The sequence below is a fragment of the Cyprinodon tularosa genome, unplaced genomic scaffold (assembly GCF_016077235.1).
Source record: "Cyprinodon tularosa strain WSP-4 unplaced genomic scaffold, ASM1607723v1 ctg402, whole genome shotgun sequence".
Classification (NCBI taxonomy): domain Eukaryota; kingdom Metazoa; phylum Chordata; class Actinopteri; order Cyprinodontiformes; family Cyprinodontidae; genus Cyprinodon; species Cyprinodon tularosa.
This window is the reverse complement of record NW_024039122.1, coordinates 206,115-224,408: the sequence shown is the minus strand read 5'-3', so window position 1 is coordinate 224,408 and position 18,294 is coordinate 206,115. Positions and strand designations below refer to the sequence as shown.

The 18,294-nt window shown below is 37.4% G+C and overlaps 1 protein-coding gene across 2 annotated transcripts in view; it reads left to right on the top strand.

The window, feature by feature from the left end:
* The window catches only part of si:ch211-276f18.2 (glucose-fructose oxidoreductase domain-containing protein 1), a 44,712-nt gene that overhangs the window by 6,091 nt on the left and 20,327 nt on the right, over positions 1–18,294 (top strand). The window contains exon 1 of one of the 2 annotated variants that reach the window (XM_038298225.1): positions 11,115–11,356. The exons of the other annotated variant lie outside the window; for it this stretch is intronic. The gene's annotated coding sequence lies outside the window, so the exon portion shown is untranslated. Of the gene's footprint in view, positions 1–11,114; positions 11,357–18,294 lie in introns of those variants that run through there. 2 annotated transcript variants of the gene reach the window in all.

The window sequence follows — 18,294 nt, the reverse complement described above, 5'->3', positions numbered from 1 at the left end:
AATCCAACAGATAAATGGAGGCAGAAGATGTCTTTCAGTCATCGAGGCTCACATTCAGCTACACACATCAAGCTGGGCACCGTTTCATCCACAACACCTGTCCCATCAACCAGGAATCAGAAATACTTTAATAATCCCATGGAGGGATTACTTTAGTTACATTTCTCCATCTGTAATAGAGTGACTATAGGACCAGTTTTATATAAAACAATTTCATACAATATATATATAATTAGGGGCTCTCCGCTGCATCTTGCCATCAGTTTGGGGGTCCTTAGCCTGGAAAACCTTGAAAACCCCTGATCTATGGAGTAAATGCTCATATTTGATCTCTGACTGACTGGATTTACTTTGCAGAAACAACATAAAACTGTATTTCCTCACAGAATGTTGGAGAAAAGCTGAAGAGAAATAGAAGAACACTGCAAAAGCGATCTAGAAATAAGTCAACATGTCTTAAATTAAGTGTATTTCCCCTAATTTGAGTAGAAAAATAAGATAATTTGCCAATGGAATGAGTAATTTTACTCTTAGAATAGGATAATTAGATAATATTCCCTTGAAATAAGACACTGCAATTGTTTTTTTCTTATTTTAAATTAGAGATGCACGATATTGGGATTTTGGCCGATATCCGATATTTTAAAACTCATGTAGCCGATAACCGATATCGATACCGATGTTAAAGCTGGACAAAAATAAGTAGTCATTGAAAATAGCAGTTTTGTTATCCATTTTTGACACTTTGAAAAATAATATACTCAAATATATTTTCATATGCTGATATCAAATCGATTTTTAAAAACGCGGTATCGATCTATTTTACTTTCAAAATCTCGTGAAATTTCATCGTTCTTTTACAAACTCTCGTGATATTTTGCAAATTCTTGTGAGATTTTGTTAGTAAAATAGATCGATACCGCGTCAATATATCAACATATAAAAATATGGCAACATTTGGTGAATTTTCGGGGGATTTCGTAGCATAACGATGACATATAGCAATATTTCATTAGTAAAAGAGATTGATATGGTGTTTTTAAATGGCAATATATCAGCATATGAAGATATTGGGATATTTTAATGGATCAATATTTTTTCCCTCGTCTTTAGAAGTTTTTAAGTCTGTAAAAAAGAAGTTTTTGAGGAAGAAGACTTTAGAAACTCAGAAGCTGATCAAATATCGGGTTAAATATCGGTGGGGTGGCCGATGTCCGATATTCAGTTTTAAGGCCGATACCGATAGGGGGCCCATTATATCGTGCATCCCTATTTTACATGTAAATTGTCTTGTTCCATTGGCAAGGTTTCACACTTACCTCCTCAATTCAAGGAAAAATGCACTTATTTTAAGAAAAAATTACTTATTGAGATTTACGTTTTTTCCAGTGAAACGAGCGCAGATCGATCGGTGGTCGTCATGAAACGTCAGTCAGCAGCTTAGTGATGAATTCATCTATTGATTATCATCTTGTGATACAGCTGTGCAATGCACACTTACAATCATATCACGATTGTTTGTGTTATTAACGGAATAACGATAAAAGTCCAGCACTTTAGAATTTAAGAATGAACAAATTTAACCCTATAATGCCAAATGTATCGTATTTGATACATACGGTTTCTGAAATGTTTTGCGTCTGACACCTTTTGCATAATTTAATGGTAAAAACTTTGCTCAAAATCCTATTGTACACAATCAGATATACCTGATAACAGAGGGCAGAAGACTACACAAAAAATAATCTTGACTTATTGCATAGTAATAAATTATTAATATCAAAAATGTATTTCTGTTTTTTCTTTTTACATATTTTGTTAAAAAAAAAAGTAATTTACTGTTTTGTTTTATTCTCGGATCGGGCTTTAAAGGGTTAAAATTGTCTCCTTTAGGACACTAGTTTTATAAAGTAGTGTGATTTATTTCACCAAACATCTGGTAGGAACCGCTTTTAATCACATTTGATAAATCCTCAAAGGAAAATGATGAAAGAAAAGGAAAAAACAATAGAAAAAAAAATGAGCAAATTCACTCATTTTCAGGAGTTTTTTTAATCATTGATTCTAATTTATCGTTTAGATAATAAACTGTACAGCAATTATCCACCACTATCGATTAATAATAATAATAAAAAAAGAGATACTAAATCAACTTTTCCTAAATAAATGTTACTGAAACTTTAATTGAAATGTCAATGGGGGAAAAAAATAATAAATACCATTTTTTTTTTTTGCCTTAAATGGAAAAATATTTTTAATTTAACATATTATTTGGTGTATTTTTCTCGTAATTGTTGCTGTATGAAAGTTATTAATATGTTTTAGAGTCTTTGCACCATCAGTCTAAATAACAAATAAATTCTGTAACCAAATTAGATCCCAATTATTTCAATAATTGATTAATGCGATTAATTAAGCCCAGTAGCTACAGTGGGAGAAGGTAAAGCGTTGTATTGATCTGCAGCCGCTTGATAAACACCAAATGATCAACAAAGTGTTGTTTGTTTACGTCTCAGATTCTGCAGAAGCTGCTGCTCTTCCTTCCTAGTGGAGGTAGTTGAGCTTTGGTCTAGTTAAAGTAAAGCTCAGGCAGATGTCCTGCTTTGATAACTTTGCAGTCTGCTTCCTCTCTGACTCCATGCAGCTTTAATGCTTCAGTAAGTGGAGGAAGGTCTGAGAATCTGCTTCAGGTTATAGATCATTTAGGAATGCGGGGTGTGATGAGCGGCTCTCCGAGCTGCTGTATTAGCTCCTGATGACAGATGTTCTACTTTGGGCGTTTCTGGGGGAGTTTTCATGCCTTTATGGGGGGGAATCTGAGAGCTGAGCTGAAATGCAACCTGCTGCAGAGTCTCTGCCTCTCTGCGCCCTCATGTTTGGTTTAGACGCTGCAGACAGGATGTGGTGGGAGAGAGAAACCCTGCCGCTCAACTCTGTGTGACCGCCCGAGTCCTCCTGCAACAGGAAGTGTCGTTTCTTTTCTTCTTCTGTGTGAAAGCAGCCTTGAAACGGTTTAGTTGCAGTGGGTGTTGGAAGGGTTAAACCCAGAGCAGCGGTGCTGTTTAGCATCAGAGTGGTGAGTGAGAAAGAATCAGGATGAGTCTGCCTGCAGGGACCCGTCTGGAAACCTCCATCAGACACGTCAGGTGTCTGCCTCATCGCTGCAGACAGGAGGACCATGCGGTCCTCCTGTCTGCAGCACGTCTTCAGAAACACAGACGGATGTCTGCCTTTGAAACTTTAGATTATGGATTGTTAATCTATGATGATCGACTAAATCGACTCTGAACCCATTCTCATATTAATTCCTAAAAATTGATTCATAAAACCCAAGATCCGTTTAAAAATTTTACCTAAATTATCAGTTTTCATCCATGCATCCATTTTCCATCACCCTTATCCCAAGCGGGGTCTCGAGGGGGGCTGGTGTCTACGAGCGAGAGGCGGGGTCCAGAATTTAGAGAAGCCAATTAATATAACAGTCATGTTTTTGGACTGTGGAAGGAAGCAGGAGTACCCAGAGAGAACTCATGCATGCTCAGAGAGAACATGGAACCTCCATGCAGAAAGACCCCAGGCCAGGGAATCGCACCAGGAACCTTCTTGCTGCAAAGCAGCAATGCTACCCACTGCGCCACCACTAATACTTTATTAATTTGTGCAAATTTTTTTTTTAAATTGTTTATTTTTATGTGGAATTTAGTTGTGTTTAAAAAAAAAACCAGATGGTTGTAGATAAACAAAGGAAATGCCTAAAAGACAATCAACTTATGTAAAAGTAAAATCATAACACGGCTCGGACATCTTCTTATAAACGATTTAATCTCATTTTAAAGACATTTCAGTTTCAAATTAATCCTTTTTTAAGTTAATATATTTTGTTTTGGTAAAAAAAAAATTTTTAACATTAGAGGTGCACCGATAAATCGGCCGGCCGATCGATCGGCCCCGATTTCTTTAATTTAGGGTGATTGGTGATCGGCCGATATTTACATATGAAACCGATCTTAACCACCGATCTATTTACCTCCGCGAGTGTCTTAAAATCAGTTGCTATTCCATATTTTTTCTGATCTTTTGTTGAAGTTTTGTTTTTTGAAATGTAAAAAATCAAAAGACCAATGTTGTAGTCTTAAGTTTGTTTTATTTAATATTTATTATTTAATTCATTTCTATGTCAAGGCTCTACCTCATGGGCAGTTAAAACAAGTTTATAATGGTTCAAGGCTTTTGTTCAAGGGCATGTTTTTCAAGAAAAGATTGTAACATTGAAAGTGAATTGCGATCTTGTGACACAGTGTTGGTTATAGCAAAAAAATAATAAAATCGGTATTAACCAAAAATCGGAATCGGCAGGTCAGACTTTTTAAAGATCGGCCATCAGAAATCGGCCAGAAAACTGCAATCGGTGCACCCCTATTTAATATACTTTACTCAATTCAGTTTATTTCTATAGCTCCAATTCACATCATGTCATCTCAGGTCACTTTCCAGTTCAACCAGATCATCCAGTCAGATTGATTCAAAGTTTTCTATCTAAGGAAAACCAGCTGATTGCATCGACTCATTGACTCTTCAGCAATCCCTCACACTAAGCATGCTTGTAGCGACAGTGGAGAGGAAAAACTCCCTATGAACAGGAAGAAACCTCCAGCAGAACCAGGCTCAGTGTGAGCGGCCATCTGCTGAGGCCCACTGGGGTTCAAGGAGACAGAAGCAGACATACAAAAAGCAGCTGTAAAAGGCATCCAGGAAACACACAGCCAGGCAGACGAGCTCCGAGCCAGCTCCCATGTCAGAGGATGAAGAGAGCACATCCAGTTAGTCACAGTCAGAGAAACAGGACCACACTGGAAAACAGGCCGATCTCCAACATCTAGAAACAAAGGTGTTGATGGCAGCAGCACAGCTGATGTTTCTCTCCAGGATGGAGTCACAGCCAAACAGGAACAGACCAGATGAAGCTACTATGAGAAAAAGCAGAGAGAGCAGAACGTTAGAGATTGAACTAACAGATTCTGCAGAGTGGGAGAATAGAGATAGAATGATTAAAAAGGGGTCCCTATGTCCTCCAGCAGTCTAAGCCTATAGCAGCAGAACTATAGAGATAGCTCAGGATAACCTGAGCCACTCTAACTATAAGCTTTATCAACAAGGAAAGTTTTAAGCCTAGCCTTAAAAGTAGACAGGGTGTCTGCCTCACCGACTAAAACTGGTAGTTGGTTCCACAGGAGAGGAGCCTGATAACTAAAAGATCTGCCTCCCATTCTACTTTTAGAAATTCTAGGAGCCACTAGTAAACCTGCAGATTGAGAGCGAAGTGCTCTGTTAGGAACATAAGGAACAATCAGATCTCTGATATCAGATGGAGCTTGGCCATTTAAGGCTTTATATGTGAGAAGGAGGATTTTAAATTCTATTCTGGATTTAACAGGAAGCCAATGAAGAGAAGCCAGGATAGGAGAGATATGATCTCTCTTTTTCATTTTCATCAGAAAGTTATGACCCAGATTCAGCTCCATATCAATTCCATATCGCTCTGACACGAAGGTGACTAAATCAGTTTATCATTTAAAAATAAAAGTTTAGAATGATGATCAAATGAACAGAAGGTGATTAAAGATTAGTTTAGGAAACTGACTGGTAGGTTATGTTGTTGTAAGTAGGAGGGTTGTTGTTCTGGAAGCTGAGGAGGTTAATTAACGGGTGTTTTCCTCTCAGCTTTAATTTAATGAAGGTTCGTGATGAAAAACCTCCTTCCTGGATCTGCTGACAGCTATTAGATAAACTTCTTTAAGTCTTCAGCCCTCGTAATTTAATTAACCTGCCTGTTATTTCTCTATCAAGCATTGGAAGTGCTGCTGGGTAATGTGAAGGAGGGGGGTGTTGAATTAACCAAACTAACTCTGATGTTTTCCACGCTGCCTTGCAAAAAAAAACGTTTCCCTCCCAGTTTTTCTTGTTAAAACCACAAACTTCAGTCTGTTTCATTTGTGTGACAAACATAATTGATTTAAATAGAAATGAAGTGAAAGTTTACAAAATGACTTGCAAAAAAATAAAATAAAAACCCTGAATATTACAGTCCAGGGCAAGGCAAGGCAAGGCAAATTTATTTATATAGCACAATTCAGTACAAAGACAATGCAAAGTGCTTTACATGATTAAAATACAGGAAAATAAAACAGAATCAAAGCAAGTAGGACAAAAATAAATAAAATTAAAAATGCAGAAACAAAAAAGAATATTAAAAATAGTTTGACTAAAGAAAATATGTTTTTGTTGAACTGTTTAACTAGAACAGTCGAAGGCAATCCTAAACAAATGTGTTTTTAGTCTTGATTTAAAGGAACTCAGGCTATTTTTTACAGTTTTCTAGAAGTTTGTTCCAGATAAGTGGAGCATAGGAACTAAATGCTGCTTCTCCATGTTTAGTTCTGGTTCTAGGTATGCAGAGCAGGCTGGAGCCAGAAAGCCTGAGTGGTCTGGAGGGTTGATACACTGATAGCAAGTCTGTGATGTATTTAGAGATTTATAGACTAACAGAAGGATTTTAAAGTCTATTCTCTGAGATACAGGGAGCCAGTGGAAGGACTTTAGAACCGGGGTGATGTGCTCTACTTTCTTGGTCTTAGTGAGGACACGGGCAGCAGCGTTCTGGATCAGCTGCAGCTGTCTGATCCACTTTTTAGGCAGACCTGTGAAAACACCGTTGCAGTAATCAATTCGACTAAAAATAAACGCATGGATTAGTTTTTCCAGATCATGATGAGACATTAGTCCTTTAAGTCCAGATGTTCCAGTCAGAGGTCATCTAATTAGTAAATAACGCGCCTCTGTGATTGAATCTCAGCTGATTAAGAGTAAGACAAGGAGTCAAATAAAGTCAGAGCAAACCCCATTTTGCTTTTTTCCATGCAGCAGCTGATAAAATTTTTGTTTTCAATTATTGGTTTATTAGATAAAAAGTTCTTGCATTCAATTAATTGATAATGTTTGCTTAGAAACATTTGTTTCATTGTAAACTTGAATTTATAGCAGAAAGAGAGGAAAATAGGAGGGAAAAAAAACAAACATGCAAACATATTAAATGAATCGTTTTAAAGGAGAGTGGCGACCTAGCGGTTAGGGCATAGAGCTTGGAATCCTGAGGTTGTGAGTTCGAAACCCACTCCCACTGACTGCCATTCTGGCTCTCTGAGCAAAGACCCGTAACCCCCGATTGCTCCCCCTGTGCGCCCCATGATGGCGGCCCACAGCTCCCCAATGGGATGGGTTAAATGCAGAGTTACATTTCTCCAATGTGAGATCAATAAAGTTCAATTATATTATTATTATTATTTATTATTTACTGTGTTAGGGCTTAGTCTGCAGTGGTCATGATGACTTCATAAACCACTGTAGCGTTTACTCTGCCTGTTTTATTATGGATTCCATTTTATTTCCACATATTCCCCCTTTCAGAACTTATTGAAACTAAGTTTTTGGTCTTAATTTGGACCCACTTTCAACACTTAACGCATCCAATTAAAACATCCACAGCTAGTGTGAAACATGGTGGTGGTATCATCATGGTGCGGGGATTCAGTAGGGACATATCAGCTATTATTATAAGCCAGTCCTTCATAGAGTCGGAGCTGTAATGGTTTAGTTAGAGTTTCCTTTTGAGAATGACTCTGCAGATATTCTAACGTCTAGATGAGCCAAAACTAGAGATGATCTACTGTGTGAATGTCGCATTTTTATCTTTAGTGGTTTGGTTTCACTTCATTATGCAGCGCTTTGTTTTTCTCACACAGGAATCGAGCTAAGATTGAGTGAAGATAGTGGATAGATAAATAAAAACCGGCTCAGGAGGTGTGAACACTGCTTTGCTAAGGCAGAGTTTGCTCAGATGTTTTTCTTAGCTCTCAGAGCTTCATCATCATCATCATGTGAGAGCTTATCTCCGCAGAGTAAACAGATCTCACATGATCTGAGTGTTATTTGCGTTAATGCTGACATGCGCTGAGTCACAGCAACGGTTCATGGAAGCTCTGATGAGCTTCCAGACACCTGCTGTCAGTGACCGCCCAATGGCAAAGAGCTATTTATAACCAGCCTGCAAAGGGCAGGCAGGCAGGCATCATAACTGCATGTTCCACCTCTGATGCTCTTATGCAACGCCACCTCCGAGCGGGGGAGCGGCTGTTCAGCAACCGGGGGGCCGCTCTTTAAAGGGACGCCACCTTTACAGTCTGCGCCATGCTTTGCAGAGTGTGCAAGAATTTCAGGTTTTGCACGTTTATTTAATTCCTCTTTGCCAATAAACGGCTTCAGCCAGTTGAGGTGATCATTATGGGATGAAGGGCCTGGTTGGGATAAGTGAGTTAGCCTTTTGTTGGCCCTTACAGCTGTTGGGTGGGTCAATGTTAATGAGCTCAGAGACTGAAGGCAACACATCCAGGTTTCCAAAGCAGTTTTGGTGGTTTGCCTTTTTAGGGGATTGCTGTTTTCTCCTTCAGCAATAGCTTCCCAAACAATGATGCTTCTATCTCTGTGCTTCACAGTGGGTGTCGGGTTGTTTCCCTACAATTCTTTATTTAGTTTGAGGCAAACATGTCCTCTGCTCGCTGTCCAGATGAAAACGTCCAAAGGAGACAATTTTTTTTATTAGTCTCTCAGTAAAATAACATGTCATCTGATGGTAATTTGAAATAAAAAACATATTTTGTAAAACTTTGAAATAGTTTTTGATAAGAAAAAACAAAATTTATAAATTTTCATGCTCATTTTTTTTTTCAATTACATTTTTTTAACATTTGTTACAGATGTTATATTTACAAATTTAGAAAATATAAAATCATTACCAATAATTGTTTTAAAAAAGAAAGGTTTATAAACAAAAGTAATTCAAAAAAAAATTATATTTCTGTTACTTTGAGTTAATTTCTGTTTTTCTTTTTGCTTTTTCCCAAAAAACTTACATTTTCAAAAAAATCAACAGTTCAAAATTCAGTCCAGAAAACTTCTGGTTTTGTTTGTCAAAAAAAACCCCACAAAATTGTTTAAAAAAAAGAAAAAAAAATAAGATAAACGAAGGTTTATTAAAATAAAAAAAATAAAAAAATCCTTTTTTTCTAATAAAATATTTCTGTTAATTAGAATTCTGTTTTAAATTTTTTTTTCTTCAAATTTACATTTTCAAAAAACGCAAAAATAAGGGAACAAAATTCAGTCCAGAGAACTTCTGGTTTTGTTTTTTAAACCTTTTCTGATATTCTCCGTTGTTTCCGATCAGAATCTTTCTCTGACTCAGTAATTAAAAAAATTAAAATATAAAATCTGAAAAAATATTTGTTTAAAAAAACAAGAAAAATAAGATAAACAAAGGTTTATAAAAATTGAATAAAGAAGTTATTCAAAAAAAATCCTTTTTTTCCAAGAAAATATTTCTGTTCATTAGAATTATTTTCTGTTTTAAATTTTTTTTTTTCTTCAAATTTACATTTTCAAAAAAAGCAAAAATAAGGGAACAAAATTTAGTCCACAGAACTTCTGGTTTTGTTTGTCAAAGAAAATATTTCTGTTAATTAGAATTAATTTCTGTTTCGCATTTTTTCTTTTTTTTCTTCAAATTTACATTTTCAAAAAAAGCAACAATAAGGAACAAAATTCACTCCACAGACTTCTGGTTAATCTGTGTATGGTTCATTCTTTGGTCTTTTAGTTTCAAAACGAAAAAACGAAACAAGCGTGTGTTTTTTTTTTCCGTTTTTAAAACGAAATTATAAAAAACGACATTTGCGAAAATTAAAAAAGGGTACGTTTTTTTTGTTTGTTTTTTTAACTGCAATGGTTAAACCGAAGACAAACTTTTATTTTGTTGTTAATTCAATGGACCTTATGGCAGAACCGGAAATAAAGACCTGAACTCCCAACACCTCACTTTTTTAGTTACCAGTAGGTGGCGGTAATGTACGCCTTCAATTTCTTGCCATTACAATCAACAAGAAGAAGAACTTTTTCAGCTAGCGCTACCAACATGGAAACGTTTGTGTTATTTAGAGGGAATCGGCGTATTTCATTGAGAAATAATGATCTGACCGTCAACAAGATCTCTTTAATATTCCAAGTTCCAAATCGGCGTCCGACACATCGTTGTGTCTTCGCAATGTGTGCTCCATACAAAACCTTCTGACACTAATTACCGAGCAATGTGGAGCTCCATGGCGGCTCAAAGCATCACTGATTTCAGAGCGTGTTTTTCTTCTTTCAAAAAGTTCGATAATCAATGCGGAAAACGGTTCGAGTGCAGCCATTGCCTTTTGTTTAGAAATGGTTTGTTTTGATGCCGTCTTCATCTGCCGTAAATTATTTTTCTTTGGCGACTAACTTCATTTCCGGTACCGCTAAATATTAAAACAACAAACGTATTTTATTTTCAGTTAGATGGCAAAACAAAACTCAAACGCTGTTGATTTTCTATTGATTCGATTTTTCATTTTTTCGATTTAGGTTTTAAAAAACGAAAAAACAGAAAAACCACGTGCTTGTTTTGTTTTTTCGTTTTTGTTTTTGAAACCAAAAAACCAAAGAATGAACCGTACACGGATACACCTTTTTTTATTTTCTGACTCAGACTCCATGTTTAGTGTAAAGCTGTCCAGGACGCCAACAATGAGATGAGTTATAAAGGAGTTTTCCAGGAAGTTGTTGTCAGGAAACGCTGTTAGTGGAAACTATTCAGGTGTTCTTCCAGATGAACACATTAGAAATACATTTAATTAGTGTGTTTCTCTGCCGGGTCACAGCGGCCATTTAATCAGGTTTGATGAAAAGGAAAGGCTGACTTCTCTTCTATTCATCAGCTGATTGCATTTTGGGGCCTTTTTGGGTTTCAGCTGATCTGGAGCCATTTAGGTCCAGTCAGATGAACAGCCTCCCTGAGCCGCCGTTCCCATGCCTTCTCCTTTCAGCTTTCAGCTGTAGGTTCTCACTGCTTCTCCTGTGGTTTCCCCTGACGTCCATTAACATGCTAATGATGGCCAGGAAGGGATGGGGATAGAGATGAAGGGGGGGTTCTTTGTGTTTCGGATGAATTCCCCGACCAGGGAGGGAGTTTCTCTCAAACCGTCGCCTCGCTACGCTTGACAAGTGAGCATCCGACGAACAACCCGTCTCCTCTCTGCCCCTTCAATCTTCTGAGGAGGATCTCTGAGGCGGCCATGAACTCGGGTTGGAAGCTCTCGCATTGTGAGAGAGAGGCCACGCTTTCAATCAGACGCCGGCTTTTACCGTGAGGTATTTCCGCGTCATTAGGCAGAACGTCTGAAGGGGGATTCGGTGTCTCTGTTTTCCAAACCAAGTAATGAAAGTGAGTATTTGCTTTCAGGGACCGAGAAGAGAGTCAAGCTGACAGCTTGTGCTTTTTTTTCCTTCTCTATATGGGGAGAAATTGACAGAATATTAAATGAGGAAGAGAAAAATGTGACGTTCAGGGATTTCCTAGTGATGTCCTAACCTCATATGTGAAGCAACTGGTTTGGTTTGTGTGGATAATGGGAATGGTTTTCTGTTCCACTCATGCATTACACATGACGCTGTCACTAATAACTGTTGTGCAAGTTGAAGGCACGCAGTCATTGTTGTGAAATACAGCTGTGAAGTAAATCGTGTGTCATTAGACAGCAGGGTGTTTGACGCCGTATTTGGTAGAAAGCAACACATGTCAGACTTTGGTTTGTAAGAGTCACAGAGGATGAATCAATGCGGGAGTCATGGCCGATATTAACGTATCAATATTGCCGATATAGCAGGTTACCCATATCTACCTTTATATTATATTTGCCTGCTAGCGATGCAAGTTATCAATTAGTAGATTAATCTAAAATGAATTGATGTTATCAAGCAACCAATGATTTATTAAGAAGCAGCCATTAAAAAAAATTACAACTCATTTTTTTTAGGGCTGCAACTAATTGATTGATTAATCTGTCAAATATTTTTTCTATAAATTGATTAATAATCAGAAAGCCAAAGGTTCGCTAAAGAAGTTCCTTTACGAATTTAAACCAGTTGAAACTAAATCATTTGCACTTCAGGGGTTCTAGATGGAGTATATTGACAGACAAGTTTTTTTTTATCTTAAATGCAAAATGATTATATATTTTTTTACAGTTTTGATATAATTCCTGCTCTAAGTGTGTTTCTCTGTCAGCTAAAGGTATGTTTTACCATCATTATCCTCCAGTTTACGATTAACGGATTACTAAATTAGTTCACAATTATTTAAATATTCGATTATTCCGTTTAATTGTTTTAGCGCTAGTTTTCTCCTTTATCAAAAGAATCTTTCCATTAACATAAGGGCCTAAATATATTCTAATATAGTAAAAGTGTCAACAATAATTAACAATTTATGGTTCCAGGTTCATTAAATACTGACTGGATAAACAAAAATATGTTTTCTTACATATTATCAACAAGGGATCTTTTAAATTACTGAAAAAAAGTGTTAATCACTATAATTTCAATGTACAGAGACGTTAAAACTGTCATTAACAGGCGGGGTATGTCGCTCCGATATGCTGTCAGGCTATTTAATTCCACCGTCCTCTAGTGGACGGCAGTAGAAATACAACACTGAAAGAAATTCTTTTAAGCAGAAGTTAAAATTTTGATGTCGTAAAATATTAATCCATTATTAATCATGATGCAATTATTTGATTACAACTAGGGATACACGATATTGGGATTTTGGCCGATATCCGATATGCCGATATTTTAAAACTCATGTAGCCGATAACCGATATCGATCTCTATGTTAAAGCTGGACAAAAATAAGTAGTCATTGAAAATAGCAGTTTTGTTATCCATTTCTGACACTTTGAAAAATAATAAACTCAAATATATTTTCATATGCTGATATCAAATTGATTTTTAAAAACGCGGTATCGATCTATTTTACTTTCAAAATCTCGTGAAATTTCATCGTTCTGTTACAAACTCTCGTGATATTTTGCAAATTCTTGTGAGATTTTGTTAGAAAAATAGATCGATACCGCGTCAATATATCAACATATAAAAATATGGCAACATTTGGTGAATTTTCTGGGGATTTCGTAGCATAATGATGACATATAGCAATATTTCATTAGTAACAGAGATTGATATGGTGTTTTTAAATGGCAATATATCAGCATATGAAGATACTGTGATATTTTAATGTATCAATATTTTTTCCCTCGTCTTTAGAAGTTTTTAAGTCTGTAAAAAAGAAGTTTTTGAGGAAGAAGACTTTAGAAACTCAGAAGCTGATCAAATATCGGGTTAAATATCGGTGGGGTGGCCGATGTCCGATATTCAGTTTTAAGGCCGATACCGATAGGGGGCCGATTATATCCTGCATCCCTAATTACAACTATATTTCCTTCCCTTTGGAGACTTAAAAACCTACTACAGTGCCGACTTGGCATTCATAGCTCTACTCTGCATTATAGTTATTCGTTAGACTGACGTAAGTGATCAGATTGGACTTCATGTAAATATGTTACTCACTTTATTCTGATTGGATCCTAATAAAAGATCAGTATAAAAATAAAAAATTATAATCCCTCTGAGCGAGGTGGTAAATTCATCCTCTGGCATGGGAGCTGGCTCGGAGCTCATCTGCCTGGCTGTGTGTTTCCTGGACGGGGCCGCCTTTTACAGCTGCTTTTTCTATGTCTGCTTCTGTCTCCTTGAACCCCAGTGGGCCTCAGCAGATGGCCGCTCACACTGAGCCTGGTTCTGTTGGAGGTTTCTTCCTGTTTAAAGGGAGTTTTTCCTCTCCACTGTCGCTACAAGCATGCTTACTGTAAGGGATTGCTGAAGAGTCAAGAGTCGATGCAATCAGCTGGTTTTCCTTAGATAGAAAACTTTGAATTAATCTAACTGTATGATCTGGTATGAATGAATGTAAATGTTGGACAGGATCAAGTTATTCTGAATGAGACGGAGCTGAGGGTGTTTGTAAACTTTACGTCAATGTGATGCATTTCTGATGTTAAATCATGTTGGTGTATAAATAAAGATTCCATCTGATTTTAAAGGAGAAATTGTGGTATTACCCAGACCAAACAGAAATGTAAGTGGACTGAGTGTTTCAGCTCTTAAACTAAGATAATATAGTTTTTTTTTTCTTATTTTGAAGTAAATTTATCTTATTTGTAAATTGTTACCTGCTTATATATGTATTGTGCTACCTAGAGGGTATCAAACTTTTCAGCCTCTGATCCCCCTATTGATACCACAGTTAACACAGTGAAACTTCTCCATTTTTAAGCAATTTAATATGAATATTTATTGTTGAGTCTAACTTCTGTATTGGATCTTTAGACCTCATACTGGTTGATAAATGACTGAATTGGAATCAGTGGTCTAAATGATGTTTTTAGCAGGAATTAACAAGAAGAAGCGACATATTTGGCTGAAACAAACCAATGTACGTAAAGCCCGGCGGTTGCATTGCTGTTGCCACTGAATATCTCTCACAGTGTGCGAGCCTGACTCAGGTGTGAGGCTGAACGAAGCGCCGTGTCCTCCTTCCTCTTACACGTCTCCCATCAGCTTCATCTCACACTCCGTATTCCCGAGGTGACGCTCTTTGCTCCAATCTCCTCTTCAGGAATAAACCCGACTGCTTCTTAATTGGCCAGCAGGGACAGAAGACCAGAAAGGCACAGCTGTAGACATTAGAGGAGACGTGTTGACTCTGTTCGGCTCTTTTCTTCACCTTAAATATACGTGTCTGCTTCCTCTGATCCAACAGGAAGAAAGCATGTCTGTTTGCTGATGACATCTTCGTATTTCTAAGGCACTAAGTGAGACCTTGGAGTACTATGGCGATGTGTTTCTCACTTCCTGTTGTGCTGACGGTGGAAAGGAAGCCTGGGTGTGATACTGAGGGTTGTTGATCACTTCCTGCTTTCAGCGCACACAGCGAGTCTAAGGGGCACCTCATTCATGGGCAGCCATCTCTATGGAAGTAAATATGTGCCATCAGAATTTGAATAAAAAATACCTCTGAAATTTGAATGTTGTATATTAGTGCTTACTTTTTCAGTATTAAAATAAATTCAGAATATATTTTTAACCTAAAAAAAATTCAATGTCATTATTTGTACATAAAAAAAAAATCAGTGTAATTTTTTTTACATGGTTGCAATTTTCAGTTATTAAAAAAATTCACATTCCTATTTCAAAGTGATGAAATTTTCAATATACATATTTTTCACAGTTTAAATTTTCAGTGTTAAAAAATTCAGCATATAAAAAATTCAACTTTTCAAAATTCAAATGCAATATTTTCATTGTCCTCCAATTCAACTTGCTCAAATTCAGCGTCTATAAATTCACTGTAAAAATTGCCAAGGTTACTTCAGGTCACAGACATTAGCAACATTCAAATTTCAGAGGTATTTTTTATTCAAATTCTGATGGCACATATTTACTTCCATACATCTCTTTCCATCCGCAGGGCTTTGCGAACACGTCACTTTTGCTGGTTTTTTTTTTTTTTGCTCTATATGAAATGTATTTGCTGCATATTAAAACATGATGGTGGAAGCATCATGCTGTGGGCATGGTACAAACAAGCAGGCAATTAGGGAAGAAAACTGTTAAAAGACTGATGTGGAAAACGACAATAAATATGCAGCTCCAGCTGCAAAGGAAAAGTTTGAATGGCCTAGTTCAGGGGACGACCAAATAAAAGTTGTTTAAAGCCGCAAAATATACCATGACTTTATCTAGAAAACCTTTTTTTTTTTAAATCTTGTATAGGAAATTAGTTGTTGCCATCTCAAACAATAAATTCATACATTTTTAATGTTGAAACGTATAATTTTCAAGCTAATTCATAGAAAAATGTCTCTTAAAACATATTTCTGGTTCTTTTAATCTCATTATTTTCCATCTTATAAAAAACGCTAAAGCTGTTGTTACCGGTATATATTATAGTAAATTATTTAGCTCTTTATATACATTTTAGCCACTATTAAGAGCCGCTGGAGAGGGTCCAAAGGGCCATATGTGGCTCCGGAGCCGCAGGTTGCAGACCCCTGGCCTAGTTAAAGCCCAGAACTTCTTAAGAATTAAGTCTACATACTTGCAACAGAACGTTACCCTACAAAGTATTAAATAGCTGTGGATACAGATGTGGCCCTTCCACTAAGGTGATCTGTAGAGCCTTTAGCTTGGATCATAATGCAGGAATGAAGATTTACATTAGATTTTCATAAAAACCCAGTGAGGAATATCTAAGAGTAACTCTAGAAATAAAGGGAAGTCGGCTTATTTAAAAAGCTGAGATAGAATCTGATTAACATTGCAGGATGCAAATAGGTGTTTGCATAGAGTGGAGGTGTTCTGTATCTGTATTTGGCTAGTCATGTCTGCACTGTAAACAGCAGTGGATTTTTTGTTTTTGTAGGAAGTGTAAACAGTTTGTTAAACCATTTCTATTTCTCCTCCTGACTGAGAATGTTGCAACAATATAGATTTACTTGCATTGTGTCTTTGGCTCTGCAGCATTCTCTCAAAACAAGCATGCATACAGTGACAGTAGAGAGGAATAACTCCCTTTTCCCATGTTGGTGATAGACGGGCCAAATAAACCAATCAGATCAACGAAGCATATGACGTACTAACAGAGCGACGACGAAGAGGAGCCAAGTGATAGATCAAACTCTTGCCAAAACCAGTCAGGAGAAGAGCAAAAACATCTTTTCCTCTGAGAAAAGCCTCCAGAGCAGTGTTTTGCTCTTCTTTCAGTGAAGAAATACTCTGTAATTCCCATAAAACTTGCCCGATAGCCACGCTAACGCTAGTTTCATCGGCTGAAGCCGCCATGTTCTTTAGACTGAACTGTCGCGCTTCTCGTTGCGTCACACCGCAACCCGCCTCAAAGCCAACGCTGATTGGACGTTCGTTTGGTGAACGGCTCCAAATTTTCTTTAACGGAGAGTCTCCAGACTGATCTGCGAGTGAAACCTTGAAAGCTCGCGAGATCAGGATGGTCTCACGAGGCTAATAATAGAGTAGAATGAAGCAAAATGATGTAAGGGGTCCCTATGTCCTCCATCAGTCTTAGCCTATAGCAGCATAACTATAGAGATAGCTCAGGATACGTGAGTTTTATTTTTTTTTAAAGCAATTCTTTAAAGTAGAAACAGTGTTTGCCTTATGGACTTCCACAGGAGAAGCCTGATCACTAAAAATCAAGGGGAGGGTTTTAGTTCTACTCTGAATTTAACAGGATTGAACTTTTTTTTTTTTTTTTTTTTTATCAATTAATGAATTCATGCTTAAAATAGACTGAAACAGCGGCCTGCCAATATTACTGACTGATTACCTTTTTTTTTTCTTGCATCAGTATCAGCTGATATGTTAATGAGTTGGCTGATTGGTTAGTTTTTTCTCGAGTTCTAAATGATAGGGATGGGACGATTTATGAAAACCGTCAGGATCGTTCGGTTCGACTGTCTCAGTTCGGTTCGCGCGTGTTTCGTTCGGTTCATGCGCTGCTCCTTTTTCTCATAGGCGAAGCGTTTACACTCCAGAGCAGAAGGTGGCGCTACTGCGACCAAAGCCAACCACCAGTAGTAAACAAGAAGAAGAAGTAGCGAAGCAGCGTAGCCGGGTGTAGCAGAAAAAAATCAGTTGTTGTGGAGAATTGTGTGGGTATGGCGAGTGGGAAAGAACAGGAGTTGGAAGACGCGCCAGCAGCACTTTATAGGTCTGCTGTATGGGACCACTTTGCATTTAGAGTGACCTACGATGACGGCGGAAAGAAAGCTGTGGATAAAAGTGCAACAGTGTGCAAGCATTGTGCAACACGTTTTGTTTATGCTAACAGCAACATGTCATGCTAACCCCGAAATCCCTCATACTCCGTCAGCGCTCCGCCCCGCTGCGCTCCAGACCGGCTGCTCAAAGCAAAGCCTACAGCCTCCACTGTGGCTCCCGTCTGCTCCGCTCTGAGTTCCTTGGAGATGGTAGAGAGCATGCGCCAGATGATTAAATTCAAAGCAGCAAAACATACGGAAATGATCCAGGGTTTCTGCGGATCATTTAAAATAATTACAATCCATTATTTTTTGGGGAATTTTTTTCATTAATTTCATACATTTTTATGGGATTTCGGTGTAACAATCAACATGTATCGAATCGAACTGAAAACCGTGACCAGAAACCGTGAATCGAACCGAACTGTGGATTTTGTGAATCGTTCCACCCCTACTAAATGACCCCATCAGAGATTTTTATTCATTT